Source organism: Dromaius novaehollandiae, chromosome Z (genome assembly GCF_036370855.1).
Source record: "Dromaius novaehollandiae isolate bDroNov1 chromosome Z, bDroNov1.hap1, whole genome shotgun sequence".
Lineage (NCBI taxonomy): Eukaryota > Metazoa > Chordata > Aves > Casuariiformes > Dromaiidae > Dromaius > Dromaius novaehollandiae.
Window position 1 is genome coordinate 30,135,526 of NC_088132.1, and position 16,354 is coordinate 30,151,879.

The 16,354-nt window shown below is 40.4% G+C and overlaps 1 protein-coding gene across 2 annotated transcripts in view; it reads right to left on the minus strand.

Moving 5' to 3' along the window:
* The window catches only part of LOC112978777 (Golgi membrane protein 1), a 55,495-nt gene extending 45,701 nt beyond the window's left edge, over window positions 1-9,794 (minus strand). Inside the window, exons 1-2 of one of the 2 annotated variants that reach the window (XM_026092489.2) lie at window positions 9,689-9,794; window positions 8,914-9,003 (exon numbers count right to left, since the gene is read on the minus strand). The gene's annotated coding sequence lies outside the window, so the exon portion shown is untranslated. Of the gene's footprint in view, window positions 1-8,913; window positions 9,004-9,452; window positions 9,468-9,688 lie in introns of those variants that run through there. The other variant, XM_064502380.1, reaches the window with a different exon arrangement.
* Between the last annotated feature and the right edge of the window lie 6,560 nt (window positions 9,795-16,354).

The window sequence follows — 16,354 nt, forward strand, 5'->3', positions numbered from 1 at the left end:
TCAACTGGTTGTTGTACTGTCTGATTTAATCTAGGGTCAAAAAGCCTCTGGTATTTACTAAACTCTTTTGCCTACAAGTCTCTGCATAAAGGTTGGAAGAATGAACAGTGGAAGAACTTTTTTGAGGACGTTCATCCACCACTCTATGGCAATATCATCTGCTCACTGCAGCAACAGCGAGGCACTGGCCTCTAGACTGTTCTAGGCAGACATGTAAAAATATGCCCTGTCCCATAGACAAAAAACCAAATTCTAATAAAATACTGTAGTTTGTTATTTTCTAGACCCTGATTTAAAAGCTATAAGGGGTGGATCTTTCCCTAAAGTCACACTCTCCCTGAGCACCAGATCAAGGTAACTTTTAGGGAACACAGGCTTCCAAAACTGAGTGCATGTAAAAGGGAGAGAGCATCAGGCCTTTCTGGAGGTTCCTTGGGCCTGTGTTCCTAGGTGAAGCTCAAAAACTTAACATCTCTGTGCATTATCGCCAGTCTAGGTCAGGTGACAAAACCCCAAATGGTGGACAGGCTGCCTTGCCAGCACTCCGATGCTATGCCATCACTGCCAGGCAAATTACTGTTACTTTGTTTCTAGAGCTTCCTTGTTTAGGAACTGAGACACTGACAGGAAAGAAGATACTAGGTTTTGAAGAATTCAGGATGTCTCTGCCAGCTCTGCACAAGGATGGCCATGCTACTTTGCCTAAGTGACACATACTTCTGAAACACTGATGTTTTGCATCAGAGCCATGAGGTGTCATTTGGGATCACTATGGTTTGTATGCAAAGTATGCAAAACCAGCAGTTTTGGTTTCTGTATCTGGAGGTAAATTGCTGTAAGTTGGCTAACTCCAAGTTGTTCTTCATCCTGATGCTGGTCCTCTCTTGGGTCCAATCTCCACCTCTTCCCTTGAAATGGTAATAGCAGCTGGTAGTTCTGCAGTGGCAGTATATATCCCCCCAACAAGATCCCATCAGTGCCTCCAAGTTAATACGTTCTGTCTGGATTCCTTTGCTGGTTTCCGAATAGTGACGATAGTAGGGGAAGTAGCAAAGACACTGACTTTATTATAGATAATCCTTTGCTCCTGCTTCTGCCACCTGCTTTGTCATGACAGAAATAAAGGCACATCTGCACCTGTCTTCTCCTTTTCACCAGATCTCTCTGCCACAGGGACTATAGTTTTCAGTGATAAGAGCTATTAAGTTTAATAGTGTTCCATCTTTCCTTCAGAAAATTAGATGATTTCATTACGACAAGTGATGCAGCACAGGGGAACACATATGGCCCAGAACAGTCTTGGAGCTCATCAGATCTACGTGCCATTCATTCCACCATCTCAAGAAGCTCTTTGTGGCCAACCCCTGTAGAACTGCAGTCAGAGCTGGCCCTGATCCAACATCCATAGCCCTTTATAGACTTGAAGGCTCTAAAAATAATGCAATTGAAATAATACACTCAAAACGAGAATGCGACAGCCAGCTGGAGCAAAGCTCAGTACAGTGCCTGAGGAGCAATTAAGTGGGGACTAATTGCATCGATCATTTCTCTTCCCTGATTGTATGAACATTATTTTTAACAGTCTGGGATCAGCTGCAAGTACAAGTGACTACAGACCTTAGAACCATTTCCCAGGCTATCACTGACAACAGACTTGTGCCTGTTCCAGAATATGCCAGGATGTAAGGAGAGTGCAAATGTGTTACTTTTTTTTGGAACAGCTTCTCAGCAGAGACCGCAGACCCTGTGTTGGCCATGATCTTTGTGCCGCCCTCCCCATTAATATTATTCTCGCACCACCCAAAGAAGGAATTTTCCAAAATCTTCTGACAAAACAACCTAGCAGAAAAACAAAAACCATTAAAGAAAATAACCATTTCCTAGCTAGACCTCTAACTCTGCAACTCCTACATCTACTTTCCAAGTGGTTGCCATTTCAGGTGGGAAGGATGATCCAGGCCATCTACATTCAATTTCAATCACCCTGCTCTCTCTACACAAAGCAATCCTTGAAGCAACTGGAAAAACAGCCTGGCAGCTGTTCTTTTGTGAATCTGTGTCTCTGCTGTGATTTGTGCCACATCCCCTACTTCTGCCATGCTTCACGCTCTACCATTTTTTCAGAAACATGCGGGCTCTTACTTTAAACTATGCAATCTCTTATAAAAACCACAGAAACAGACTTGCACCTGCATTACAAAGAATTTATAACTGTCCACTGTGACAGTCACTTACATGTAGCCCCATGCATGCTACTCTGGCAACGCACAAGACCCTTACCAATCAAGGGAAGCATAATTTATATCTGCTTCAAGGCAATACGTGTTTTACAAGGCATAGTAAAAGAGACTAAAGGCAAGAGCTCTTGAATATTGCTTCCAGCTGTTATACTCTGTCCATCTGACCTTGGGAGATCAGACTCTATACTACATGTATTTGTTTTTTACAGTGTCTCTAATGCTTTTTAGCTGGTGAGGTCAATAACTGAGCAGTGTGTATATGTGCATGACACATACCACAACTGAAGTTTTAGAGAACAATATGAAACAAAACAAGTATCTTATCAAGATAACACTAACAAGACAGGTACATTTACTTGCTATGCATTGGGAAACAAACAAACAGAAATGTCCATTACCCTGTTAAAGTTCTTGCAACTTTCTCTTACACTGCCCTCTTTGTGCTCACAGCCTGAGTTGCCATGTGCCTGTTTCTGAGAGCTTGGGGATAGCCAGTAAAATCCCCACTGAGGGCTTTGAACAGGTGGATGAATGCAGAACACGATCACTGTCAAGCATTACTTAAAAAAAACTATTGATACAAAATACAAATAAGAGCTTCTTCTCATTTGCTTTCCCTCCACTAACTTCTCAAAAGACTCTTACAATAATTTAACATGTTTAAGCTCATCCATGAATTTTAAGCATCAGAAATAATGACAGCCTAAGCTGACCTCCTTGACATTGACCAATCCTTGTTTTGTCCTAGGAGATCTTCAAAGAGCTCAAGAAAGCTTCTTTCCTGCAAATTACAGACAGTGAACCATTATGATATTGCTGCCACTGAAATACATGTGCTACCAGTGCTGTTTCCTTTTGTTTTTACAGGCACTTGTTTTAAGGTCTACATATGCTTTAATCTGTGTTACAAATTCCACTCCAGCAATATAAATAGGTCTAAATAAAAATGAGATGCACACTGCGAGTGCATTAGTAGGTGCAGGAAGAAAGAGAGGTAAAGAATCTGCATTATTGTTCTGTAGATCACTTTATGGAGGACAACACGCCTCCATCAGGCTTGTGATGCAGAGTCTCCAGGAGCTGTTAGAATCTAAAGCACAGTCTTGCCTTTTGACCACATTAAAACATCTCCTTCTTTTTAAAGGAATCATTTCTATTATCCTTCTTCAGCTAATACTCTTTTGCATGCTATTTTTCAGAAGCAGTGCTTTCTCCCAGCAGTACATGTCTGGTGAATCAAGCTACATGTCCTTTCAAACCAAAATTCTATAGCAGGAACAGTTTTTATCAGAAAATAGCCAGGAAACTCAGTGAATATTATCTTTCTGAAGTCAGAAGAAATCCATTTCACGCTTTATAACTCTAATCCAAAGTTCACCGGAGCCTGTGGGTTTTCATTGCCTTTGATGGGTTTCAGATCACTAAAAAAGTAACATGAAGTAGTACACCACCACCTAGCTGAAAGCCTCTGGGTGGTGATACTATAAAGCCGTGCAAAGCACAGCCCAGCTGAGGTTTTCACACAGCTCCTTCCCACACCTCCTTGTGCTTCTGAGAAGAACCCTTTACAGCTTTTAGAGTAAATCTGAAATCTTTACATAGCTCTCACCAAGTGGGATTTCTGTGAGAATGACTAGAGGTGGGTAGCTAAGGGAGCGTTAGCCCCTCTTTCCTCACATATATTCATAAACACCATCTGGTGCAGCAGGGCTTCATCCAGGCTTGGTATCTCATCCATGCAGAAATGACTGTCCTCATCTGCTGTGTTTAACAGTCACATGTATCTCCAGGGAATCACCTACTTGCATGATGAAGACAGAGGAAGAGCACAATTAGGCAACTACCAGCAGCAGAGACCTTCGAGCAGCCTGGAGAGAACAGGCATGGGTGTGATGGGCACCCATAAAGAGGGGAGTCTTTGTGGACAGGCAAAACACCTGCAAGGCTAATCAAAACTGACAATCAGGCAAGCCAGAGATGTTGCTAACGCTCAGGGATGGGGCTGCGAGTTTGGCAGAGATCTTCTCTCTAATCCAGACCGAGGGAATCCTGTTGTAAAACAGGAGAGCCTATTGGGTCAAAGGAGAACGGAGAGCAAGAGGAGGGAGAAATACAGCAGGGAAATTCAGTCCTGAGGCAAGGAAGGCTGAAAGAGGGGCTGTCCCCTCGCCATTTACCCATTTGTGAGTGAAGGCTGAAAAGAACAGACAGTGAGAGAACAGGTGATTAAAAAACCCACAAGGTATTGTTTGGAAAGAAGGCAGAAGATAATCAAGAAAGAGAAGCAAGGAATAAGAAAACATAAGGAGTGAGAGAAATGAAAGGACAGAAGAGGAAGGACAGACTTGAGTTCCTCAGTCTAGGCAGGATTTCATAGCACAGGGCACAACCTGTCTAAGTAAGTGAGCAGCCTGACCGGGAACATACCTGCGCGCTCAGGATCACATCTGACCCAGGGACATCTCAGACAGCAGTTAACCGAGCCATGCTCCCTGAACTGGGAATTATGTATCAACAGAAAGACATAATACTTGTCATACAAACAGTAACTGTTATTTTCTTGGAGAGACAAAGAAATATGTGCCGTTTGTCTGATGGCTTAGATTTCCCTCAAGCTACTCCATTTCTGCGGAGCAGTGAAATCTTTGGGCGAGAAAGTCATTTTTTTCTGCTCTATTTGTACAGCATGAGGAAGTTATGCTCCAGGCTCAATTTCAAGCTACTACTACAGTCTAAATAATAATTAAAAATAATGATAACTTTTTAATTGCATAAGGCACTTACAGTTTTATTTGCTGTCTGCTGCAGTCATTCCCATTTAAATTCACAACATAGAACAGGATATGCAGGATAAACAGAGACAATTATTGAATCCTTAAAAATCAAAGGGAGAATGTAGTCTGTCTCCTTAGATGTTCCCTCTAATATCTTCAAAGATCTGTAATTTGCTTCTCTCCACACAGCTTGGGAAGGCTTCTTTCTCTTCACCATGCTTTTATACAATTTCCATTGCAGTCCCCTCAGATTGTGGAAAAACACATATGGTGTTTCTGACACTAGCAATAAGGTATGTATTATGTTAGCATATGTGTAATACTACTGTTTCTCAGAAAAAGTAGAAGTACACTGTAACAAGGCAGAACAGTGACTTCCCTGTGCTAGAACTTAAACTGAAGTTCAGACCCAAGTCTGAAGTGAGGTATCCACACTAGTAAATGCCAGCTTGGGATTTTTTTTTTTTTTTAAGCACCCTAGGTCTAGTCCTGCTCCCACTGAAATGGGTAGAGAAATTCTTACTGATTACAAAGTCAGGAGGAAAAATATTTCACACATTGTTATCACCACCACCACTGTTTGGCACCCATGTTGCCAGTTTCAGTCAGTAGGTCAAAAAGCAACTAGACATCAAAACTTACTGACTGCATCCCCTCACGGATGTGGAACGCTGGCAGATCCATGAAGACACATTTGTACTTATGCTGCCTATGTTACATCTGTTATTGGAAATTAAAAATAGATCTTATCTCAGCTCAGCCCTGTTTCATCCTGCTTCCATGTTAAATCCCCCTTGGTCATCTAGGTATGGATTTTGTTGCTGTTGGCCTCCAGGGAACATCTTGATGGAGAAAGCACAAGAACCAATTGAAACCTGCAGCCTAAATGTTCATCTGCCTCTTGTGAACCATAACAAAGTGGATGCTATGGCAGTCTTCAAGTGCAAAGTATCCTCCCTCAAAATTACTGTAACTCATGGTAGAAACCATATTGTGTCTCCTCTAAATTGTTCCTTGGAGATTTGAGGTTATATCTGAGAATTCAGAAGCTATAAAGATGGCTTTAACTTTTCCTGAGTTAAGCGGGAAGGCCACTTAGTGCCATTAAACTGGCATTTTTCTTAGACATACACACAAAGAGGAAGAGTAAGATATTAAACAGTTACAAAGCCCAAAAGTACATGGGTGTGGGGCAGGGAGTGATATGGTTAGTGTTGCTTTGGCACAGATTCTCCACTCTGCTGTTCAAGCGGGAGCAAAGATCATTTGCTGTGGGAGACTCTCCAAGCAGAATGATCACAGTGTATGGAAGCCATCAGCTGTAGCAAATCCATTAAAAAAAAAAAAAAGGTCTCTTAAAAAGTTAGAGTTAACAACAAGGTGACATTCAAGTACTATTGATTTGAGAATCCTGCTTTGTTTAAACCAGAGCAAAACTGTTTATATGGATCCAACTCCCACCGATATCCAAGCCAAGAATCTCACTGAATTCAATGTCAGGAGCAACTGACAAGCTTAGGAGAATTACTCGACTCCGTGCACAAGGACCAAACATAATACGCCATGGGTATGAGCAAATTCCCCAATGCCTATCATGATTTTGTTTACCTTTTAGATATTTGTTACAAGTTTTTTTTAAAGAAAAATAAATATTTGGTTTAGATAAATGTAGCAGATTGATTGTTTACTTTTGCTTTAACAAGCCTATTTTTCCATTTCCCAAATGGAAATTTGGGAAATTCCCAGAAATTCAGGTTTCTGTTATCTGGAAATGATCTCAGAGTATAATATCTTAGTTCTCATATTCAGGAACTGTCTCTTGAAGCTCAATCTCAGTTATTTTCCTTCTTATAATTTTTATTCTGTTGCTCCTGGCTAATCCCGTATGTGCTATTCAGAGACATCCATAAATAAACATCAGTACAGACTGCTCACCTTCAGAAGTGTGTACTTTAGAAATGGAAGAAGTCTCAAATGATGGCTGGGGTGTTTCCTCTTTCCTGAAATGTTGCTTCTTGCATAATATCTCCCCATTCAAACATTTGTGTTGGATCAAAGAAACTGGCATAGGAAGGCAATTTTTGACCAAAAACACATATGGGAGTATAAGTTTTTGCAGTGGGTTACAAACATAAGATTTTTTGTGCCCTCCAGCAACAGTTATTTTTGATTTTGATTTAGACAGCTGTTTGAAGTCCTCAGATAACCAACTGTCTGGGATTCTCGTTTCTGTTCTTGGTGATTCAGCATTTTCCTTTGCAACATCTATTCGTGAACAACTGTTACTAATAGACTCATCTGAGAACAAGCTTTGTTCTTCATATGCTGCAGTATCCCAGTGGTTAGATTTTACTGCTGACTGTATAGTATGGAAGAGAGAGATGTGTGTTTGCTCTAAAATTAACTGGTACTTCTGCTGCTCATTTTTAATATTTGTGAGAGATGACAACAATTCTGACACCTGAAAAAACACAGGACATTTTCCACATTAATGGCCTGAACTGTAAAAATGAAGTCTGTGGATGACTTTCAAGTTTTCTTTTTCAAATACTACTTCTTTTATTTGTTAAAAAACAGGAATTCTGATAAGAGTCACAGTTTGGTAGCCACTGATCTATACACAATACCAAGAATCACCCTTGCCACAAAGATCTTGCAATCTAAACATAGGCTAGAAAATAATGAAGGGCTAGAGATGAAGATAAGAGCAACATGATCATATGAGATATAATGAGCAGTGCCCCCAGTGCTCCACAGTAATGACAAAGGCAAACACTTTCAATTGCCTTTGTACCATCATGTAAAGATGTTTCTTTTCTGATGTTTGTAACAGACTGCAGATGTCAACTACTCCATGAAAAATCTCTAATATTTCTACTATATGCCTCGATTAATAAAATTGTCCAAAACTAGTTTAAAAACATAATTTGTCTGGAACAATGTGTAAGGCTACTTGTATAAAACAGATCACTAAGGGTGAGAAAGGGAACCTAAGGAAGCTGTACCATTTTGTATCCTACATAGCTCATGTCAGTATCCACTGCCAGCCAAACCCTTACAGGAAGTTATAAAGAAGATGACCCAAATAACAAGTAGGATGAGCTATCTGCTTGCTGTCATACACTATTACTGCATCCAAATATTATTCATTACAAGTCATGTTATGTTACAGGAAACTCAGAGAAACTGAGCCTTTCTATATAGACATAAACAGCATTTTTAGATTAGAAACTAGTTAAAGCAGAATGCCTGTTTTCTGGATTGGAATTGAAAAAAAAAGTCATTTTAGTTTATTCAGATAGGACTCAAAGTTTATGAAACAAAAAAACAAGCAAGCTGTTTCCATGAAGATCAAAGCACATCGAAGTGCAAAAAATCTAAGGTAAAAAGCAGAATCAGATACCTGGCTCTTACTGAGCTTGTGACCAAATGTACGGATACATACAGCACCACTGAGAAAGAAACAAAGTGATCGTTCAATATTTACTATGCACATATCACAAATAATTATTTTTCTCACACCAGAGGCAAATGATAGGAGCTGAAATACTATGCTCATAAATCCTGAGCTTGTAAGAGTAAACTGCTGTAAGTTCTGACACAAATTCTTTTTGGATATAAAAATCAGCACAAATGTGCTTGTGACTTAAAAATTCACTTGTATTTTCTTGTTCAACATTGTTACATCAAAGTCTAGAATTTTCTCACTCTAACAATGCCAGTATACATACTGAAGACAGTTTTGAACAAATAATCATTCAGCACTGTAGCCAACCTAGCTAACCATTTGGCATCTAGCCATCATACAAAAAAAAAAAAAAACCCAAAAAACAAAAAAGATGAAAGGAAGTAGATGACAAAAAGCCTACAAACTAATGTTACACTGTTAAAGTACTCACTTTCCAACCAGGAAAGAACAATTGTTTCTTTTGCTCTGTATCTTCTGGTAGTACATCATTCCTAGCTTCATCCATTGGACCTTCGCTGTGCTGAAAAAAGAAAAGCAACTCTAATTAGCACATAAAAACATGAAAATTATAGAGAAACAGGATTAAGAGGAAAGGATGAACAGCAAAAATACAAGTGTCCTGAACTAGGTAGAAAGTGAGTGAGTCAATCCAGTGTTTCCCAGACAGGCTCACAGGCGTTAAATATGGTCCTGTTCTGTTACACATCACAGATCTTCACCAACCAGAATTTAAAACCTTCTCAGGAAAGGCAGGATTTCTCACTTTCCTTGAGAGATGATTCCCAGGCCAAGGGCTTTCAACACCAAGCTCACCATAAAGCACTAAATTTTTCTCCCTTAGCTTCATTCTTTATTTCTCCATTTTCCCTTTTCCTGCCATAAAGCAGCGCCCTGCTCCCTTACGGCCTCTGCACTCCTGTGGACAACCATTTTCCCCTCTCCTTTTTGTCACATTTTGCCAAGACACACCAGTGCCTTCTAAGGCGGCTGCACGGGTTTCCCCACCGGCCCTGCGTGGCTGGCGCGCTCGCCCCAATACCCCTTTCCGCACGGAAGCCTGGGGCGAGCGGGGCAAACCCCCGGGCTTTCCTGCCCACGGCGAGGGCCCGCAGGAGGCCCTCACCCCGCCCGCCATGACCACAGCCCCGGGCGCCGCCCCGCCCCGCCCGCGCGACATGGCGGTTACGAGGAGAGGCGGAAGCCACCTCTGTGAGCAGCGCCCGGACGCAGCCCCGCCGCAGCCGCCCCGGGCGCCGCCCTGCGCTGCGGTCCTCCCTCCCTTCCTCACAGAGCCCGCGCCGCGGGGGCGGGGCAGCAGGCCAAAGGAGCGCCCTGATTGGCGCCCCGTGGCGCGGGGCGGGGCCGCGGCGTCAGGGAGCCAATAGCTGCTCGGGGCGCTGCGGCAGGGAGCCGCGGAGCCGTTGGGGCAGCGGCGGCCCGGGTGCCATGGCTGCCGCGGGCGGCGCCGCAGGGGGTCCCACACCTCCTGGTCTCCGGTGGGCTCCCATCCTTCTTCTCCGCCCCTCCCGCAGGAGGGGAGGGTGAGGGTTGGTGCCTTCTACGCAGCCAGCAGCAAAGGGAACTCCTGCCTTAGGGGAACGTGGTTCCTAGCTCCTATTTAATGAATATAACCAACTGCAAACATGAGCTTTGTTTATGGGAGAAACGCCTCAGGCTTCTGGGCTGTGAAAAGTGACCTTCAGTAAACGGCAGAGCAGATTGCCATGAGGACAGATACAATACTTAGTAGTGTTAGCTGGCCAAATATTTCACCTGGCCTCCACCCTCAGGCTAAAAATTCCTCATTTTCTATATATTTTCACTCTCCTCTCATCTCCAGCCCAAGAGTCCAGTTTCTTGAATCAAGAGGGCCACGCTCTGCGCCAATCTGTCTTTAAACAGCAAGGGACAATGCAGAAACTCCTTGAGCTAACACAGCCAGAGGTATTAGCAAACCAGGAATGAAGCCACAGCCCATGCAGTGCACCAAACTCCCTCAAATCAGAACTCAGCTCAAGCAGGTTCCCACCAGAGCGCCATTTCCCAGGAAATGCGCTTCTAGTTCAGTGTCTTAAGAGTTGCATTTTCAGAAGTGCATGTGGGCAATTCCTCTTTGTTACAACACATGGGCCTAATTATACACAACACTGTTGTAATTAGCTTAACTAATGCCCTGGTAGAACAAATTGCAGTAACATGCAGGATGACACGTGTAGATCCACCATGAATAATTTTCTTTGAAAGGTTCAAAACCTGCAATATGCAACTATCACTGAGTCTTTTTATATTCCTTTACAGTTCTGCTGTGGGCCATGTCCATCAAATGAGAAAGGCAAAAGTCTTTGTTAAACGTCTTTGGATTTAAGGGCTATAAAATAATTTTAACATTGTAAATTATTTGTAGAAGCCAGAAGTTCTTTACGAAAAGAATACTTTAAAAGGCAGCTCACAATGTCCTTGCAGCAGGTATTTCAGACTCCCTAGGACATGGGCAGATGCTCTCTAGCTCATCTTGATATGGTGATTTAAGAAACCCACGCTCACTATATAGCTATTTATCACACTGCTGGAGTTACCTGACTTGCAGCAAAAGATGACAGGTGCCTCTCTTGGAGCAACTAAGTGCACAATACATCTTAACATAAACTCACCCTCACTACTTGAGATGCAGGCACTTGCTTTCCAAATCTGCTGGAGAAGCAGCAGTCACAGATGGTGGGGACAAGTAGACAGGAACTTCTCAAAATCATTTCTGCAGGATTTGCCAGAGTCTGTTTGGTGAAATCTCAGTTCATAGCTTGAGCAATAAGGGCAAAATTTTGGGAAACAAATCTCAAAGGAAAGCAATGTGATTTCTCTTTTTAACAATTTCCAAACAGCAGGGGTTTTTTTTATTACTATTTACACCTAAGTATTGTATTTTATAAATGTTTTTGATATTCAGTTAATTGAAAATTCACTAGAAAAGAAGCTTTGACATTACACTTCAAACAGCTCTGATTTGCAGAACAGGACTGCAGTCTACACATCTCTTGCAAAAATGGAGGATGACAGCTTGCAGGAGGGACTGGTTCCCATTCCTACCACCTATGTGCTTCAGAGGATATGGCAACATTAAGTTCATTAGCACCTTGCCTTTTCTCCTCATTCAAATGCTTGTTTGCATTTAAGCCTCTTATGTGAAAGTAGTACAAGGCAGGAAAGAATATAATTCACAGCAAAGCAAGCCAATTTAAACAGTTTTGCCACACTTTATACAATCATTTAGTGTTGAATCAGAAAGAATACTGTAATTAGGTATGACAGGTTTATGTGAATGAGTCACCATGAACAAATGAAAGATTAACACAGATGTCTGAAAAAGGAAGTGGCTGGCTGGAAATCCTCTGTGTGAAATGAATTCTACTACTCAGGTTATTTCAATTTTTTTGAGCCTGGGTCACTGTTTCATTAGCTAATAGGTGGAATTATTTCTGCTATCTAGACTTAGTTTCAGTAAGCTATAGAAGGAATTCAGCATCAAATCATATGCAATCAGCAAAAAAAACCCGCAGTAAGTAAGGTATAGCAGATTAGGGTACTTCTGCTATGAATGCACACTACATAGTCTCATTAGATTCTTCACCTCAGTGGGTCATTCCAGCAAGGAACTGCTGTTATCCTACAGGTTAAAGCTAACAATCAGAGACAAATCTGCAATAATTTGGAGTCGTATACAACAGTAATGAACTACATCAGCACACTACTAGCACATAAAGGAATCCCTCCCCCCCACCCCAAACAATACTTTAATAGTAAAAAGCACTGTCCTTAATCATAGTTGGTCAGCAAAGCTATGCTCTACTTGTCTGGTACTCTTTGCATCAAGAGGTCTAAAGTGATTTGGCTTTCTGCACTTCTACAGCCATCTGTCTCTCTCCAAGAGCAGAGAAAAAGCACAGAAAAAAAAACACATAAAAGGACAAACAGCACAACTTCACAACAGTTATCATCACTATAAGCAGAAGTACTCTAATATACATGAAATACAACAGGAAACTTAGAGCATAGGTGTCAGGAGAGAAGTGATTCTTGCTTTGAGATGGATGGACTGGAAACTTGCTGCCACCCTGTGGCAATAGGTATTTTTCCCCATGAACTAGTATTTACAGTTGAACCTAGGAAGAGAAGTAGGGGTTAGGACTCCTGGGTTCCACAGTTTGGCCTGGCGAAAGCAATTATTGGTTAAAACACATACATGCTCTTAAATAGCCCACAGAAGGGGACAGTAAAAGATGAAGGTGAAGACCCTGCTTAAATTCAGCAGATATATTCCTTAAATATTTTTAAGTAGAAATGCAGTGCTAGAAGATATTTAAGATATTTACATATAAGAATTACTATTCTAGTGCTGCTCAAACCCAAATGCCTGTGGAACTGTGCTAACTACTTGCATTTTAGCTCACCACATTGAAGTAACATTATCTCACTTACCTTAAAAGTATAGTGTAAATTCTCAAATAAGCAGTTTGGCTGTCTTTATTCATAACTTCTACAACTGATCACTATATAGACAAAAAACTGTACAGGCCATGACTAAAATTAATTTTTCAAGTAGTCTTTTGAGTGCTCTTTTGGGACACACACAAGTATGCACTTTGCCACGCTAGACACCTATCAAATGCTTCTGCCGGAAGCAACTTCAAAATTCTAGTCATTTAAGTAAATGAGCAGAATAATGATCATAGTAAGAAACAAATAAATTGAAGCAATCTACAGGATTTAACTCAAAAAAATACACTTATTCAAAATTAAAATTTACAGTCCCACTACGTGCATATTATTTCTCATTTCTGAGCTCAAATTCACTCTGTCCCATCAACTGTTGTCAGAATGACTTGCATACTGAACTTTCCAATGTTTTTCTCAACAAGTCTTTCTTCTTGAGCCACTCAGAGTGCAATAAAGAGGTGGATCAGGTATAGACTTCCTGCAATTAACCCTTCACAAGTAGCAATTATTACAAGTTCTGTAAGAATTCCTACAGAGTGATAGATGTTGCATTTCCAGGCTCCCAACTACATGAAGTATTTTGCTCACTCTCCCATGAATATACAACTTCATTGATGAACCCTAGCATATTTACAAAGTGTTTTACTTTCTGCCCTTTATTCAGAATCTTCACATAACAGGAAAAGGGAATTTAGCTTTAAAGGAGAAAAGACCCAAAATGTAGCATAAACATGATACACTAAGGCATATTAGTAACATCATACAGCATTGTTGTGGAATGGTCAGGATATTTTGTTAATTCTCCCACTCAAATTGCCTAGCTGTAGGGAGAGGGGAAAAAAAGAAAAGAAAAAAGAAAAGAAAAACAACCCCCACTTACACTTTTATGCCAACAGTTACTTTGAACAGAATCATCTTCCCCTCGCTGAAATGTACCAAAATAGATTTTTGGCATATGGAAGTTTTTGAAATAAGCCTCTGCCTAATAGAATTTTACCCTAAGAATAGCGTATGGAAAAGTTTAGTAACTTTAGGCATTCATCACCAACCTTTCCAAGAAAGATGTGAAAATACTTTCTTGTACATAGTTAATTTAGTAAACAAATTTTCATACTACATTCCTAAACTAATCCAACACTACTTGGAAATATTTAATATTTTACAATAATATTACTTTAGGTAATAATAATGTTGTACCTCTGCGATTCCCCAATTAGAAGCCTGATCTCCTCCATGCTTCCTCCCACCCCCCAGTAGCACTTGTTTATTATTGTAAACAGAATCATTTCAAGAGGAGTATTTCATGTTTACCAACAGGCAATATTTATTATTATAACCAAGAACTCTACATACAGTATTGCACAAAATTATAATGGACCAATCAACAAAACAATGCTACTATGTAACTGTTACCAGCACTTCTACAGAGGTTTACTTCAACACACTGTGCGTTAAGTGTTTTAGTAAACTGACAACTCTTAGGAAATTATTTCATGGAGTATGAAAGTGCAAACTATCATTCAAGGCATACACACAACACACAAAAAGGAATGCTAAATATGCCAAAGGCCTAAGAAAAACCCAAAAGCACATTAAATGAATAAAATAACAGCACTCTTGGCAACCACCAGCGCTACATTCATAGTCTTTATCTTCTAATAAGAAGCAGAGAAATGCAATTTGAAGAAATGCCCTGAACTTGGAGTTTTAGACACACAAGTTCAACTCTATCACATTCACTAGATTTTTTGGCAAGACTGAAGGACTTATGGCATTATAAATTCACCTAGCCCCTGTATTACCAGTTCTTCCTGAATTACTATATAAAATAAAGCAATTGTGTACAACAGTTGACTAATAAAAGAAAATCAGTGTTTTTACATCAAAAGGTGATACACAATTAAATTCAAGTATTTAATATTAAACTACACCTGTGGAAATTCTATCCTTCTATTCCTGTGCACTACATAAGATATATCAAGAGCAATTCTTTTTGTTTTTTTCATTTTTAGTCTTCCTCTACACCTTTACCCCAAGCCAGGTCTACCTAGCTGCATCCCTACACCTTCAGTACATTACTCTTCCAAAGCTGTCAAATACACATGTCTATGAGCAACTCTCCAGACCAATGTGACCTCTGGACTTCCAACCTCCTGCCTTAAATAGTCTGTTCACTCCCATGTCAATGTCCTCCTATCTTTAAATATAATATCCAAGTCCCTGTTGTCCACTACTTTTTATTTCTACCTTTTGAGTAACTGTTGAGATCAGTTGCCCAGACAGGTACATTGTCTTTTCTTCTGCACAAGTGAGTAGCCTAGCTGCACACCATCTTTGGACAATCAGGGAAACAGGAGGATAAGAGGATGGAAAGCTATTTCTATCATACCAGCTTGTGAGAAGCCCAGGAGAGCGGTTTACACTTCTGCCAGAGCACCAGTGGAATAAGTGCTGAAGACTGTTATCAGCTTGAAAAAACACTGCTTTGGAAAAGGAAAATTCTTGTTAGGAGAAAATAAGTAACTTTAATTTCCAAAGAAAAAATGGCCTCCTATAAATAAAAAAATTTTAATTACTGATAGGATTAATTTTAAACAAGTTTTACATAGAAGCCTTTTCAAGTTACAAATGGTTTTCCTGTTACCAAGTTAATCTCAAGACAGAAGTCAAACAGAAATTACCACAAGTTTTATAAGTGAAAAACCCTGGTTCCTACTCAGTTACTAAATAAAGTCCAAGTTGTAGCAAAATTAGGAACAAACATGACTACAAAAAGCTAATGAAAATTACTTTCTAAAAAAACAGCTTCTGGTGCAGACAGCATAGGAGAACACATACATTCTGTGAACAGTGGAAATCAGAGTTTGGAAGCAGATTTACCAGTTTGGCAATTTAAGTCAAGCAAGATGAAGAGAAACAACAGAGATGTGACAAACAAGGCCCGTGCGTATTCTGCTTTAATACTTCTATGCCTGAATATATTTTAACTGTATGTTGTTGAAAAGTGGTTTTCGAAAACATCAGAGACTGTGCCTTCAACAAGGCAAGGTCCAGGATTGGGTTAGCACATTTTGAACTGCTGCTGAAATAGCACATGAACTTCTTTTCTGGACTTCTTTAGACTTATGGGAAAATAAACCACCAGAAAACCTATGCATAGAAACATGAAAGCATCTGAAACCTAACAAACAGAATACGCATCTACATAATCATAGTGAATTCTGAAGCTCAGTGTGTGTCTGCGTATAAGTATCCATAAACACACAAACATATAAATGGTATTTCTTTTCAAATCAAAGCAGAATACATAGGCGATATATTCTTGCACATGGGTTTTGGATTGGGAAGTATGAGGGGAGCGGACAAAGAAAACGACAAAG